Source organism: Manis javanica, chromosome X (assembly GCF_040802235.1).
Source record: "Manis javanica isolate MJ-LG chromosome X, MJ_LKY, whole genome shotgun sequence".
Taxonomy (NCBI): domain Eukaryota; kingdom Metazoa; phylum Chordata; class Mammalia; order Pholidota; family Manidae; genus Manis; species Manis javanica.
Window position 1 is genome coordinate 97,702,243 of NC_133174.1, and position 13,248 is coordinate 97,715,490.

The 13,248-nt window shown below is 46.7% G+C and overlaps 1 long non-coding RNA gene across 1 annotated transcript in view; it reads left to right on the forward strand.

Moving 5' to 3' along the window:
- LOC118970971 (uncharacterized) overlaps window positions 1–12,029 on the forward strand; it is a 31,872-nt gene extending 19,843 nt beyond the window's left edge. Inside the window, exons 3-4 of the long non-coding RNA XR_012127518.1 lie at window positions 8,368–8,495; window positions 11,828–12,029. This is a non-coding gene — a long non-coding RNA (uncharacterized lncRNA). The remainder of the gene's footprint in view (window positions 1–8,367; window positions 8,496–11,827) is intronic.
- The last annotated feature ends 1,219 nt before the right edge of the window (window positions 12,030–13,248 follow it).

A 13,248-nucleotide genomic window follows, 5' to 3' on the forward strand; every position in this document is an offset into this window, starting at 1 on the left:
CGTGAGTCTAGCCAGTCGGGCAGCTGCCAGGAGCCATGTTACCAAAAGATGCGACTGTGCCTCCTAGGGCAGCTGGGGTGCTGCCCAGTGTTCTGTTCTCTCAGTCTTCTGCGGTCATTCCCAGGCCGCCTCCAGCCCCCTGGCTGCTGGACAACTGGGCCCAGGGCAGGCGGCTCGGGGTACCCTACTCTGCACCTTCCCTCTGCAAAAATGCAAAGTTTACTCTTCTCTAGGAACAGCATATGTCTAAGAGTTTGCTTTTCGTGGCAACAGAGGTCTGCGATTTGACTGTCCTGGCTGAATCTGCATTCTGAGAGAGCTGGACATTCTGGGGAATCAGGAGGTACCCACTTGACTGTTGGTCATTCCTCAATCCTTGAACCTCCAGTGAACCCGAGGGCTTTGCCTCTGGATGGCCGCGTGGAGGATCAGCCAATGGGTTTTATGATGGGGCGCAGGGACGCTGGCCATAGCCGGAGTGACCGTTCATCAGGACAGAAATTGGGCTCCAGCCCCCAGTCTCCCAAGTAGGGGATGCACAGTTGAAGCAGAGTTTCATGGGTGACACCATAGAAGACGAAAAGAAGACAAAGGTCAGTGTATCTTATCTTCAAGGGAGTTAGCCTGTGGAGAGCAGGCCCCTCTGATGATCCAGCATTCTGGCCCCATCTTGCGGGAAAGCCTGGCATTTTGACTAGAAGGATCCTATTCTTTCCACTCCCCTGAACATTGCCCTGTGGGATACAAGGATCTCAGATGATGAAGGAATGCCTCCAGAATTACTCTCAGTCCTTCCCATCTCAGGTCCATGCTGAAGCACATTCAGACAGAGGCCTCTTCAGAGCATATGAGCCAGATGGGCAATCAGCAAAGAAAGCCCAGTCGTGTTCACCACTGGGGGGCCTCCTAAGGCATGCCACTTCAAAGTATTGAGATCAAAATGGATTTCAAGTTCACTCTTCAGTTAACTAGAACATTCAAACAGGACCATTGTCCCTTTCCCCTTTCCTTCAGCATTTGGTGAAATGAGTTGGGACTGCTTGTGCCCAGCATATTGCAAATGTTCAGTTCTGTGGAACCCCTGGGCAGGGAGATGGCTGAGTGTATTTTGCACAGCTAAAGGTTTAACTCTACCCCACCTCAACACCACCACCCACCCCCCTACCACCACCACACCGTTTTTTTTTTTAACATTCTAGAATCACACTTTTAAAATATGTGTCTCACAGTTCCCTGCCTCCTCTCAACCAGCAAAGCATGGCCACACCTCCATTTTCCCCTCTCCTTTTCCCCCTCTTTTTCCATCCATTGCAGCAAATGTGTCCTTCCCACATGGGTGCAAGATTAGGGGGGGAAAAGGTGGGGAGATCCATATACTGCTAACCATCACAAACAGGAATGGGTCAGCTGAGCCCACCCCTGTCACTCTTCATCCTGCTTCCTGTGTCCCTGGTCACTCAGGCATCCTTGTAGAGACAACCCTTGCTTGTCAAACAAAAATGAAAGGTCATACAGGTCATGTTGTCCAAGGGCCCGAGTTGCACATTTGGGGAAGAGTGAAGCCTTGAGAAGGAAGATGGATGGGCTGGCCCAAGGTTACATAGTAGCAGAGGCCAAAACGAGAACTTTACTTCCAGGTTGCCATACTTTCAGAACCATGGGTTTTCAGCGAGTTGGCTTTGGATGATATTTTGGGCAGCCGCCAGCAGGTGGCAGTAGGATGGCTTGGAAGCAGGTTGTTCCTAGCACCCTGGAATCAGATTGCACAGTCAGGTCAGTCCCTCATTTGGTGGGGAAAGCAAGCCTGATTTTTTTTCCCCCTAGGTGTCCTTGTGACTTTGGTGATGGCCAAAAACTTGATGGCAATAGTGAATTCACTTCCAGAGGTTATATCCCAGACTCACATGACAGCCCAAAAGCAACAAGAAATATGAAAAAGCCAGCATGATTTGTGCTTCAGTTTTTGCCTCGTTAATTTATGAGAATATACATCCTGGATATTAGACTATCCACACTGAATCCAGACTGGGATCACGGAGCAGAGGAAAGAGCAGTGACCTAGGAGTTAGCCCACGTGTGTTCTCACCCAGCTGTGCCACGTTACTGACACAGAGTATTCCAGTCTGGCTGGAGTGTAAGATGAGTTGGGAGGTGAGACAAGAGATAAAAGAGGTAAGAGTCAAAAGAATAGGTAGCACCTGGCCTGGGGAGTGCCGCAACACTCTGTGTAAATACCCGTTCAGTGACTAGGTAAAGCAAGGAAGAGAGTTTCAGATCTGATAGGAAAAGCTGAGGAATTCGATTTCTATTTGCCACTCGACGGTAAGCTTTGGAAGGACTTGTGCAGGGGGATGACACATTCAAGAAGAAGCTTTCAGTTACTTTGGAAGGAGGAGCTGGAAGAGAAACTGGGGCCAAGGAGAGCAGTTAGGAAGGTGTTGCACACCTCTGCTTCTGGTAATGGCAGGCTGAGTAATTTGGACTAACCATCCCAACGAGGGCAACCAGGAAAAAAACTGGGTGAAATATAAAAAGAGATTTTCTTCAGTAAGAGCTAAGAAATGATAAGGCTAAGGTCTAGAAGAAGGTAAGTACCCAAATAAGTAAGCCCAACACTCAGAGCCACTTTTGCCTGAGGAAATTTGCTGAATGTGGAAGAAAGAGTTACAAAACTGAGCTATGGTTTTGATGATCTCATGGGCAAAGGGAAAAAAGTTGGAGCCCAAGTTCCAAGTTGAGTAGATCTGTTTACTACTGCTCTCCCACCCCGACCTGGCCCCAGCCACTGTGTGGTTGCCAGAAATAAGAAGGCCCTTGCCGCCTAGATACTCAGGACCCGGGTGATCCAGGGAACTTCAGTGACTGAGGTTGGATTAACGTGGTCTTGGACAGGTAGTGTCACCAGACATCTGCAAAAGCAAGTGAAAATACTCTCTGCAGGAAGATTCTGTCTTCCTGGGTCTGAAATCAGTCTTACAAATAATTCCTCCATAATTTATCAGCACATAGTCAAGAGTAAGTGCACACACGAGGAAGAAATACATTCTAAGTGACGGCTAGAAGAAGAAATAGACAATGAAAACAAATTCAGAAAGATTTCAGTATCAGGACTATGCAACCCAGACTACGAGCACCTATGGTTCAAAAAATAAAAGATAAGCTTATGAATATAATACATGCAGGGAATAGAAAAATCATGAAAAGTAACATAGTCAATTTGAAAAATAATCAAATAGGACACCTAGAACCAAGAAATGTAACGATTAAAACTTTAATGACAAAAAAACTTTAATGGATGTGTTTAACAGCAGAACAAACACAACTGTTAGGTGGTGATAAATGCAATGAAGGAAAATAAAGTTAAGAGAGAATTATTGAGTTGGAAGATCGATCAGAAGAAATCACCCAGAATTCTGCCTGGAGAAACAAATTCCATGAAAGAAAAAGAAAACGTACAACAAGTGACACAAACAGAGTGAGTGGGTCTGTGGTATATTTCATTTGAGTCCCAGAAGGACAGGAGAGAGAAATGGGGAAGATGATGATGGCCCCGAATTTTCCAGAGCAGACCAGAGCCAATAAGCCACAGATTCTAAGAGCCCAGTGAACCCTAGGTGGGATGAATGATAATAATAATAATAATAATAAAAATCACTCCTACACACATCATAGTGGAAGTGCAGTAAACCGAAGAAAGAAGGCTATGCTATCGATCCACTTAGAGATAATGAGGTCTTGACCTGAGAAAGGAGCAGAACAGACTGAGACAAGGGGATAAGCGTTTAGACTCTGGCCTTTAGAATGTGCCAGATTCTAGAATTATTTCCCCCTCTGGGAAGAAAGGAATTCTGGCTTTTTTTTTTTAAGTTTTGAAGATAATTTTGACCAAGTAAATGGACAGGGGCAGAGGAACTGCAAAGAAAAGGGTGTGTATCTCTCCCAGGGCCTAAGCCGAGGGGAACAGGTTCAGAGACAGGAACACGTTGAGGTCCGTTAGAGACCCCGCTATTTGAACTGTGGTAGTACTCTGAGGCAGGGGCTGTTCTGGAGCAGTGGAGTTGAGCACAGGAAATGTAGCACCAGGGTCAGTAAGGACAGAGAGAGAGTCAGTCCCAATCTGGAGAGTGGTTTCTTGGAGCCAGTTCAGAGGGAGGACTGGGAAGAGCCCCTGGGGTTTCTTGGAGCTCTGTCCTTGGGAACTGGGAGGACACAGGGAAAGCTGACTAGAGGAATGAAGGCAACTGAAGCGCTTACTTTTTAACAGCCTTTTTTTTCCAGTGCCCAGTCTCTTTGCAGTAAGAGCAAAAACTAAGATTTTTTGGTTCCGTTTAGGGGCCTTCCTTTGCCAGACTTGAAAGTTGGGAACTGAGCAGTCTGTCTTTCGGGTGACTCATCTAGGGTGTGAACAAGCTGGTTTGCCAAATTAACTAAATCTGGAGTGGACATAGCTTCCCATTCCATCCTGGTCCTGTTAACTGAGAGACAAAGATCCAAGTTCAGCCCATCAACAGAGTTAAATGCTCCCCGGGTGGATTCAGCATCAAAATGAAGACCACAATTTTCTTTGAGAACAATCTAAAGCCGATTGTCATCACTACGAGCAGGTCCATTAGGCTTTTGCGTGCAAGCCTGAATTTTGTTCCAATCTACAGGCTTAGGAAAAGCTACTCTGACTGCTTGGTGGAGATTTCCAGCGAGTGTTCTAGCACTTTACCAAAAGCATAGGGTCTGTTTCTCTAAATCCCTTTCAGAATGTTCCCATTGGGCTAATTCATCCAATGCTTGGCCCGGCTGTCACCGACAGTCTTGTGGACTAATTGATACAAATCTGAGAAGCCAGGCTAGTAAGTTTGAATAACCACGTTAAATTCTTCAGCAAACCTATGGGGCTCCTCGGTGGCTGTAGGAAACTCTTTTACCTTGGCTCACAATTTGGCCTTTGTCCAGGGAACATAAGAAATTTGGGGTCTCTTTGGTTCCCTGGAAGACTTAACTTTAGAGACGCAGGTTTTGTAACAGATTCAAGAGACAAGAGAGTGGGGAGATTCAGGGGAAAAGGGCAGTTTGGCAAAAAGATTAGCGGGAGAAAGTAGAGGGTGTAGAAGAGGTAGGGGACAATGCAGAGGGAGTAGGGGAAAACGGCACCAAAGACAGGCCCGAGCGCAAGGTGGCTGTCACGTGTGTGGAGACAAAGAAGAGGACAGAGGAGAGAAAGAGCCCTCAGAAGCTGGTTTGGCTTCTTTCAATTGTTTGTTTGCCTCAGTTAGTTTAGAAATAGTTATTTTACAAAGAAGCAAACTCCAAATCCTGAAAATATTTGGAGGCCTCAAGGCATCAACTACAATAGGCCCCCCACTCAGATTTGTATTGTTCTGTGTTGGGGCTGTGGCTTTCTAATCTATTCTGAGAGGGATAAGTTTGGAGCAATCAGAAGTTCCCCATAATGGCCACTGGTGTTCTTTTGGGTTAAGTTGGTCCTTTTCATTAGAAAGGCACATGAGGAAGAACAGTAGACTTGAAACACAAAACTGGCCAGTGTCCCAGAAAGAGGGGGTGTCCTGAAAGCATTTTGATGTCTGAGATCCCATTTCTTCAAGGTTTTTCTCTAGAGCACAAATAAAAATCCCTAAACAGCAGAGTTTCAACAGGAGCACTCTGGGTCCGAAAGGAGTTGGACTCAAGGCCAGCACCAGTTCTGGTAGGGACAGCCTCGTTCTGAAAAGGATTTGGACTGAAGCTAGCACAGGTCCAACAAGCACAGTTTCAACAGGAGCAGTCCAGTCCCCAAAAGGATGCAGACTGAAGGCCAGCAGTTTCAATGGCATAGTTCCAGCGGGAAAAGTCCCCTGCCCCAAAGGATGCAGACCAAAGGCCAGCACAGTTCCCCTGGCAACAGCCCAGTTCTGAGAAGGAACTGGGTGCTCCCAGAAAGAATAAGGCCTTAAAACAGATTCTGAATCATGCCTAGAGAGCTCAGAAACACAGAAGTAGCAGAGCTCGAAATCCAGGAGAAAACTGGCCCTCCAATGCCAGGTTGGCAAGTAGACCCTGAGTTCAGTGGGCTGTGTGGGTGCCAGTATAACAGGAAAACTGAATTAAATCCCTGGGATTTAAAATTTAACATGAACATTAACTTGAAAATGAACTCAAGTGGCCCCCAAAACTTTGTTACCACTAGCAGGTGGCAGTTTCTCTCTCTCTCTCCATTTTCTGAGGGAGAAATTGCAATGTGGGACATGCAACTCCCTGTTTTCAGGGTCAGAGATAATAGCAGAAAGCTGATTTTGCAGAAGCCATCCTGTCCCAGAGTACTGAGGAGGAACCTGTAAGAGAAACAAAAAGCAGTGGAATCCGTACAAGAATGTCTGCTCGCATCCTTGCAAGTTGCTACTTTATGTGTCTGTGAACACCGCAGCCCCTGTCCCCCAGTTTCACCTTTAAGAGCCACAGCTGCTTGTGCTTGTGGGGAGCAACGGTCCTTTAAGGCATGAGCCTGCCACTGCCTCATTTGCTGGCAAAGGAACAAACTATTCCTTTCCTTTCCTCAAAACCTTGTCGTTGTGTTTTGTGGTTTGAGTTTGGTGACAAGGACCTGTTTCCAGGAACACCAGCACCTTTTTACTCACCAGTCTCAGAGCTGTCGTGGGGGGTCTTCTGTGGATCCCACTTCTGATTGCCAAGTAATGTTAACCTTAACAATAAAACAGCTATTTCACCAGCAAAAGTGAGTTTATTGGGGAATAGCAGAGAATTGCAATGTGGGATATGCAACATACAGCAAAACCAACAAAGGAGAAGGCCTGTTACTTTGTGGAGAGAAGGAAGTTGGGAGGGGTTGTTTGGAACAAAAAGCCCACTGGAAAAAAGCAAGAAGAGTTCAGAGTGGCAATGGTTCCTCATTGGCTGAGCTGCAGGGCTAGTCCATTTCTTGTAGGTGATGCAAGGGCCATCTTTCCCTGTTGGGGCCTGTAATTGATGATTCCTGCCTGTTGATGATTCTTCTGCTGGGGTCTGTAATTGACAATTTGTCCTATAATTGACATGGAGGGATACCCTCTCCCATTTGGCCTCCTGTCTCCCCTGCAGGGAGGTTTCCCTCTGTTCATTTTCACAAATGCCTTTTTCTCAAACTTACTATGAAAGACTATTTTATAAAGATGTTACCCACTCCATTCCCAACTAGAGATATACAGATATCAACAAATCTGTTTGTTGGAGCAACCTGATACCTAGGAGCTGTTCCATTTTCTTTGTCCCATACAGAGGGTCATCATCCTATAAATAATGTGTGTCTTATCTCATGTGCTGTGAGAGCAGTATTTTCCACAGCAACTGTGGTGGTTCCTTTTAATGTGTCAACTTGGTAAAACATTATTTCTGGGTGTGTCTGTGAGGGTGTCTCTGGAAGAGCTTAGCATCTGAATCCATAGACTGACTAAAGACAATCACCCTCACCAATGCAAGCGGGCATCACCCAGTCCACTGGGGACCTGATTCGAACAAAAAGGTGGGGGAAGGATGAGCTAGTTCTCTCTACTTGAGCTGAGGCATCCACCTCCTGCCCTTAGACACTGATGCTCCTGTCCTCCCTCTTTCAGACCCAGACTGGGACTGACCTCATCAGCCCCCTGACTCTCAGGCCTTCAGACTGACTGAATTACACCACCAGCCTTCCTGGTTCTCAAGCTTGCAAACAGTAGACAGCAGAACTTCTTGGCCTCCATAACCACGAGACAGTTCTTAGAATCAGTAAATACCTACCTACCTACATACGTACATACATACATATTCTATGGGTCTGTTTCTCGGAAGAACCCTAATACAGGAACAGAATGCTAGTAGCAGCCAAGGTCTAAAACTAGAGAATTATGCTTCTGTATGACTTTCTAAGAGAAAGCAAACACAGGAGAACCTATGTAGAAATTTGTTCTATTTATCTCCTCCACCCAACTTTCACTCCGTTTCTAACGAAAAATATATCAAATGAACAACTTTTGGCTCCCAGGGTGGGCTAGTACAACCTTCAGGCTTGACCAGGTGCATTCAGTCACTGGACTATCTATGCTTGGCCAGCATAGAATTCCTGCAGGGGTTTATATGTGCAAAGACCCAAAAATGCGATGGGTTATCTTTCAAGGGAGGGAGTTTCTTGTTACTCGAGCCATTCATACAAATCACAAATGGCTGCTTGTCAGGAACGTGACAGAAGAAACCCTTCTTCATATGGAAAGTTGTACCAGAGATTCTGTGGTCCCCTGAACCTCTAAAATTTCCCGACAACAAGCTAAGCCAAGAACAGCTCTTCTAAGAAGAATTCCAAGTGTCTTGCTCAAAACCCTTCTCTAACTGATTTTTTTATTTTTTGAGGAACACTTGTAGGCACCCATAAGGACTCCTCAGGCCCCCATAGAATACTGTTTCTCCAAGAAGAAGATACTGGTGTTGCCGGTGTTCTTGTTTACGAAGCCGCAGAATGAGCTTCACAAACACTCAAGGTAGGAGAGCAAGGAGGAGGCTTTTATTTAGAGATAAAGTGAAAGGACAGAGCTTCCAGCTCATGCCAGGAGGGGACAAGAGAGTCCGGGGTGGTACGTTTCTCTAGTGGTTTTATAGGCAGATGAGGATTTTTCGAGAACATGAAAAAAAGCTTAGGGGTGTGGACTTACTAAGTGGCCCTAGGATATTTACAAGTAACTTGATACAAGTAACCTCCTGCTCTGTTGATTTCTCCCCGGAGATACCAGCATCTTGGTCTGGGGGCATACTAAACAAGGCCATCTGCTCAGCCTGACCCCAAGGTGGGCTGAGGCATTGTTTGCTAAAGAGTAAGTTAAGTGCAATCTTATCTTTAAGGTGGAATCCTTCTTGCCTTTTACTGTGTTATGGCTGGGCTTGCATGCTAAATTAGTTTGCCCAGTTGGCAAAATCACCTCATTAGATCTGAAGGAGGAAAGACGGCCTGGGCCTTTTAGCATGTTAAAGTGAATCTTATACATGATTATAAATAATTAGCATAAAATAAACATGTGCTACTCTTCTTTATCTGGCGTACACCAACTGATCTCACTGAAGAATGACTCTAGTGCTGAAGATTTAACACAGAGTTTTAGTAGGGGGTTTTCCTTGAATGTAGTTACATTGCTCTGACTGCAAATATCCTGCCTTGCGTTTTTTGGAGGCCCTCACCCTACTCTGACTACACCCATGGTCCCTGTCTCACTGGGAGGGCAGAAAAGCCACCTCCATTGCCTAACACCAAGCCAATCAGAAAGCTGTCCACTGGTAAAGACATTAATCTGTCTTCATTTGTGGTATGCAAAATGTCACCAACAACTTTGACCCAGTGTCACACAGAGAGAGATTTCTGGATATTTTATTCTGATTTTGTAGGGTTTGTCTTCACCTTTGCTGGATAGTAGTCACAATTTGTGTAGGTCACAGCTCTCTCCCCAAAGCCTGCAGAAACCTGTCTTTTAACATCTAGAGCATCTTCTGGCAGTGTCTCCCTCCCTTACCATGGAAGGGCAGGAGCAGGGAACACGGTCCACTCACTCAAAGGCTTTTATACCAGAGATGAGTAGCACGGTACCCCAAACAGGGCATCTTACCACAAATCTGAAAATTTAGTGTCACAGCCTCCCAATCTCAGTGTTCTCATCTGAAATATGTAAGTATTCATCATGCCTGTTTCTTAATGGGACAACTTTGACAGGAGGCAATTCCTGTCTGTTCCAACTTCTTGGCGCTTGGCCTTCACCTCACTCCTTCCTTCCCCTCCATCAGGTAATTTGTGTCTCCCATCTGGAAGGGCGGTTGTCATTACCACTTCTAGCCACCAGAGGCCCTCAGTTTTCATGGTCTAACTGAAATGGGCCTTTTTATGTATCTAATGTTTTCCCACTTTTTATACTGAGGTATAATTGATGCATAACATTATATTAGTTTCGGGTGTACAACGTAATGATTTGATATTTGTATACGCTGCAAAATGATCAACTGTATTTGGGCAAGTCAGGTTGACATTTACAAACCAACCTTTAGAAGCTCAGTGTAGCAGAGGGGAATAGGCCCAGGGAACAGAGACCCTACGGAGGGAGGGGGTTTCAGTGCACTAATGGATAGACCTCTACCTCTTCACTGGAGTCCTAGCTGCCACTAGATACCCTGCCTTTCAGTGGGGCTGATGATGGCTGCCCTCGAGTCAACCTCCCCCATCCCTGCTCCTGTTCCCAAGGGGTGAGTTTAAGGGGTCCTATATAAATGTGAATGGTAGCCCCTGGAGTTGTACAGAGCAGTCTCTGAGGACGTATGTCCTAGGGAATCTGACCCTACCAGCACTCCAGTTTCTATTCCACACTGTGCAGACTCAGGCCATCTTCCTCTTTCCCACTGAACGTGCAAATTAACTTTGCTTGAGGAGTGGATTTAAATGCCTTCTGTTTTACAATAGTAGGTTGGGAAAGCATTCCCCAGTCAGATACAATGTCCCAGGACCCATAATACAATCACATAAAAAAGATGCAGCTGTTAGAGTAGGTAGATAGCTAGACATAAGCAGGGAAGGGGGAGCAGGACTTCAGCTGGTTGCTTGCTTACATCCTATGCACTCTGTAGAAGCAGTTCCCGAGGGATGGGGGTGAGGATACAGATAATAGATCGGCCTAGACAGGCTGGTTCCAACATGGAGGAGAAGTTGATTGTGACTTAACCTCCAAATACATTATGCACTCATTGACATAGTAGAATTCATGACCCTCCATCACAGCATAGTAAAAATCATGCCTCCCTGCACGGCACCTCAACAGGACAGTTTCAAAGAGAACCAACTATGGTCAAAATCCCCCACCTGACATGAGGGTGGAGCAAGCCCTAACTCCAGGGAGACTCCACCTGTCCCCTTTGAAGCCTAATCTCACTTAGTGAATATTCATCTCCCTTCGTATAAAAAAACGGCTCCCGACTTATTTCCCTTGGTGCCACCTTCTCTCAGTCTGCTTACACCCCAGCTCTCGGGCATGTATTCTTTGTGTTTTTCTGAAAGTTTCTTCTCTAAGTAAATGCTTAATGCTCAGTGGCTCTTTGTGTCTGTTCTTGAATTCTTTCTTGCAATGAGAGCAAGAACCCGTCTCCAGTAACACAGCCACTTCACATAAATCCTGTTCAAACACATCATGTCTCCTACAAACTTTTACCTTGATTCCATGTACCCTTACATGTCTAACTGTAGCCTCTATTAGGACTTCATCAAATGCTTGGCTTCACAATACCAAGTAAGGGGCATGTGTCCCAACGTGACATAATACCCATTCTCATAAAATATCCAGGTAAAGGAGACACAATTTCTTGTGGCCTGTTTAAACTTTCCAACTTTGATAACCTTGTTGACTCTTATATTTTTATGTTCTTTCAGTCTAATCGCCACCCAGATCAGGGCTTCACCAGTGTGTTTTGTTACCACTGGCATAAGGCGTGTATATTAAGGATTCCTGGAAACCTCGTTTCCACTCCCTGACCATTTTACTCACTCTCTGGCAAAAGACTTTCGGTCCTCAGTAGGGGGCTGAGCCAAGGGTCTCTAGCCCTTTTGTGAACTTTTTACTGGAGATGGTCCTTGCTCTTGTTGCAAGAAAGAAAGGGGGGATGTTAGGTAAAAAGATAGACATGAGCAGCTAGAAAAGGGAAGATAAGGCTCAAAGACAAAGCCCAAAGCCCCCCAGCTAAAGTTCAGGGGAAGAGCCACCCAGACTCTGCCTAAGTCAGGGGTCCCACATGAAGACAACAAAGGCTTCGCGGAGAGATAACTTCCTTCCCAACCAGATCCCAACAGGGGAACAGTCGAACGGAACGAAGAACTACCTGAATTACACCTCACCCTGGGGAACTGACATGCTGACCGAGAGGGATGACGATATAGAAAGACCTGTAAATCAAACAACCTCACCTTGTCAGTCAAAGACGCAACTCCTTGCCTTTGTCCACCTGGATGATGTCCTGCTCCTCCCTTGGAGTGTATTCAAATAAAACATTCACTCTGCTTCACTGGTGTGTCTCTGACTTTGAATTCTTTGTTGCAGCAGAGACAAAAACCAAGAACAAACTCAACCCGTAACACCAGCATATTTTTGTCTTAGGGAGGCAGCTTTGAAGCTAGCGCCCAGGCTCAGATGGCCTGAAATCTGCTCTAGGTCTAGTACCAAGAGCCCACCAAGGACTCTCTTTTAATTTCATTTGAGCTGTTACAGATAACAATAACAAGGGGTTACCAGGTCTACTTTAAGTTGTTTAAGTTCAGTGAGAGAGCAGGTTTATGCACAAGTGGGGCCAAACTCCCGGCTGCCTCCACAAGGGGGCAGACTCGCTCTGGAGGTAATACTTGCTCTTCCTTGGAAATGTGGCCCTGTGGATCAGGGGGACATCCAGGGGCATCAGGAGGACCTGGGATATAGGCAGATTTGGGAGTAGCAGGGTGTTTGGGGGCTGAAGACCCCAGGGGATTGTGGTCTGGAGGAGAGGGCTCCAGGTATGGAGAGCCCCTGGGGAGCCACAAGGGCCGTGGCCCCTCAAATTCTTCTAGCCCTTCGGAAGGTGACACCCCGACCCTGAGGGGTGTGGGGTCGCTGCCTTTCCCACCGCCTTCTCTGCCTTTACGACCTGGAGCCGGGGCTCGCTTCCCTGCGGCAGACATGGCAGGAGGCACATGCAAGTCAGTGCCTCAAGCGGAGCACTTGTCAGGCTGGGATGACAATCTCAGTCAAGTTGGTGGCCGAGGAGGTGACTGCCGCTGAGGGGGGCTGTTGGCAGCTGGGCCTGCTGGGAGGTGCTGGGGGAGGGGGGGGGGCAGAAAGGATGGCGGCAAACGGGACCACAGTCTGTGAACGTGAGTCTGAGACAGGAAGTGGAGGGACGGGGGAGGCGAGAGGGATGGGGAGGCGGGAGGGAGCCTGCGTCTGAGCGGGTGGGATGAGGTGGGAAAGGTTCAGGCAGGCCGGAAACGGGAGGTGGAGCGTGGAAATGTCAACAAAGGAACGCCTCCGAAATAGCGAGCTCTAAGCTCATTTGCTCAAGAGTCGATTGACTTGCCCGCGGTCCAGTGAGTGATCAATTTGTCTGGCTCACTCAGAGTCTTAGAGACCGGACTGGCTTATCCTGCAAGCCTGCGCAAGTCTTCTCCTTTACGTTCTACCTTTAAGTTCTGTCAGTAAAACTACGTAGTCGCCGTGTGGGAGCACTCCAGGTTCTGCCAAGTGT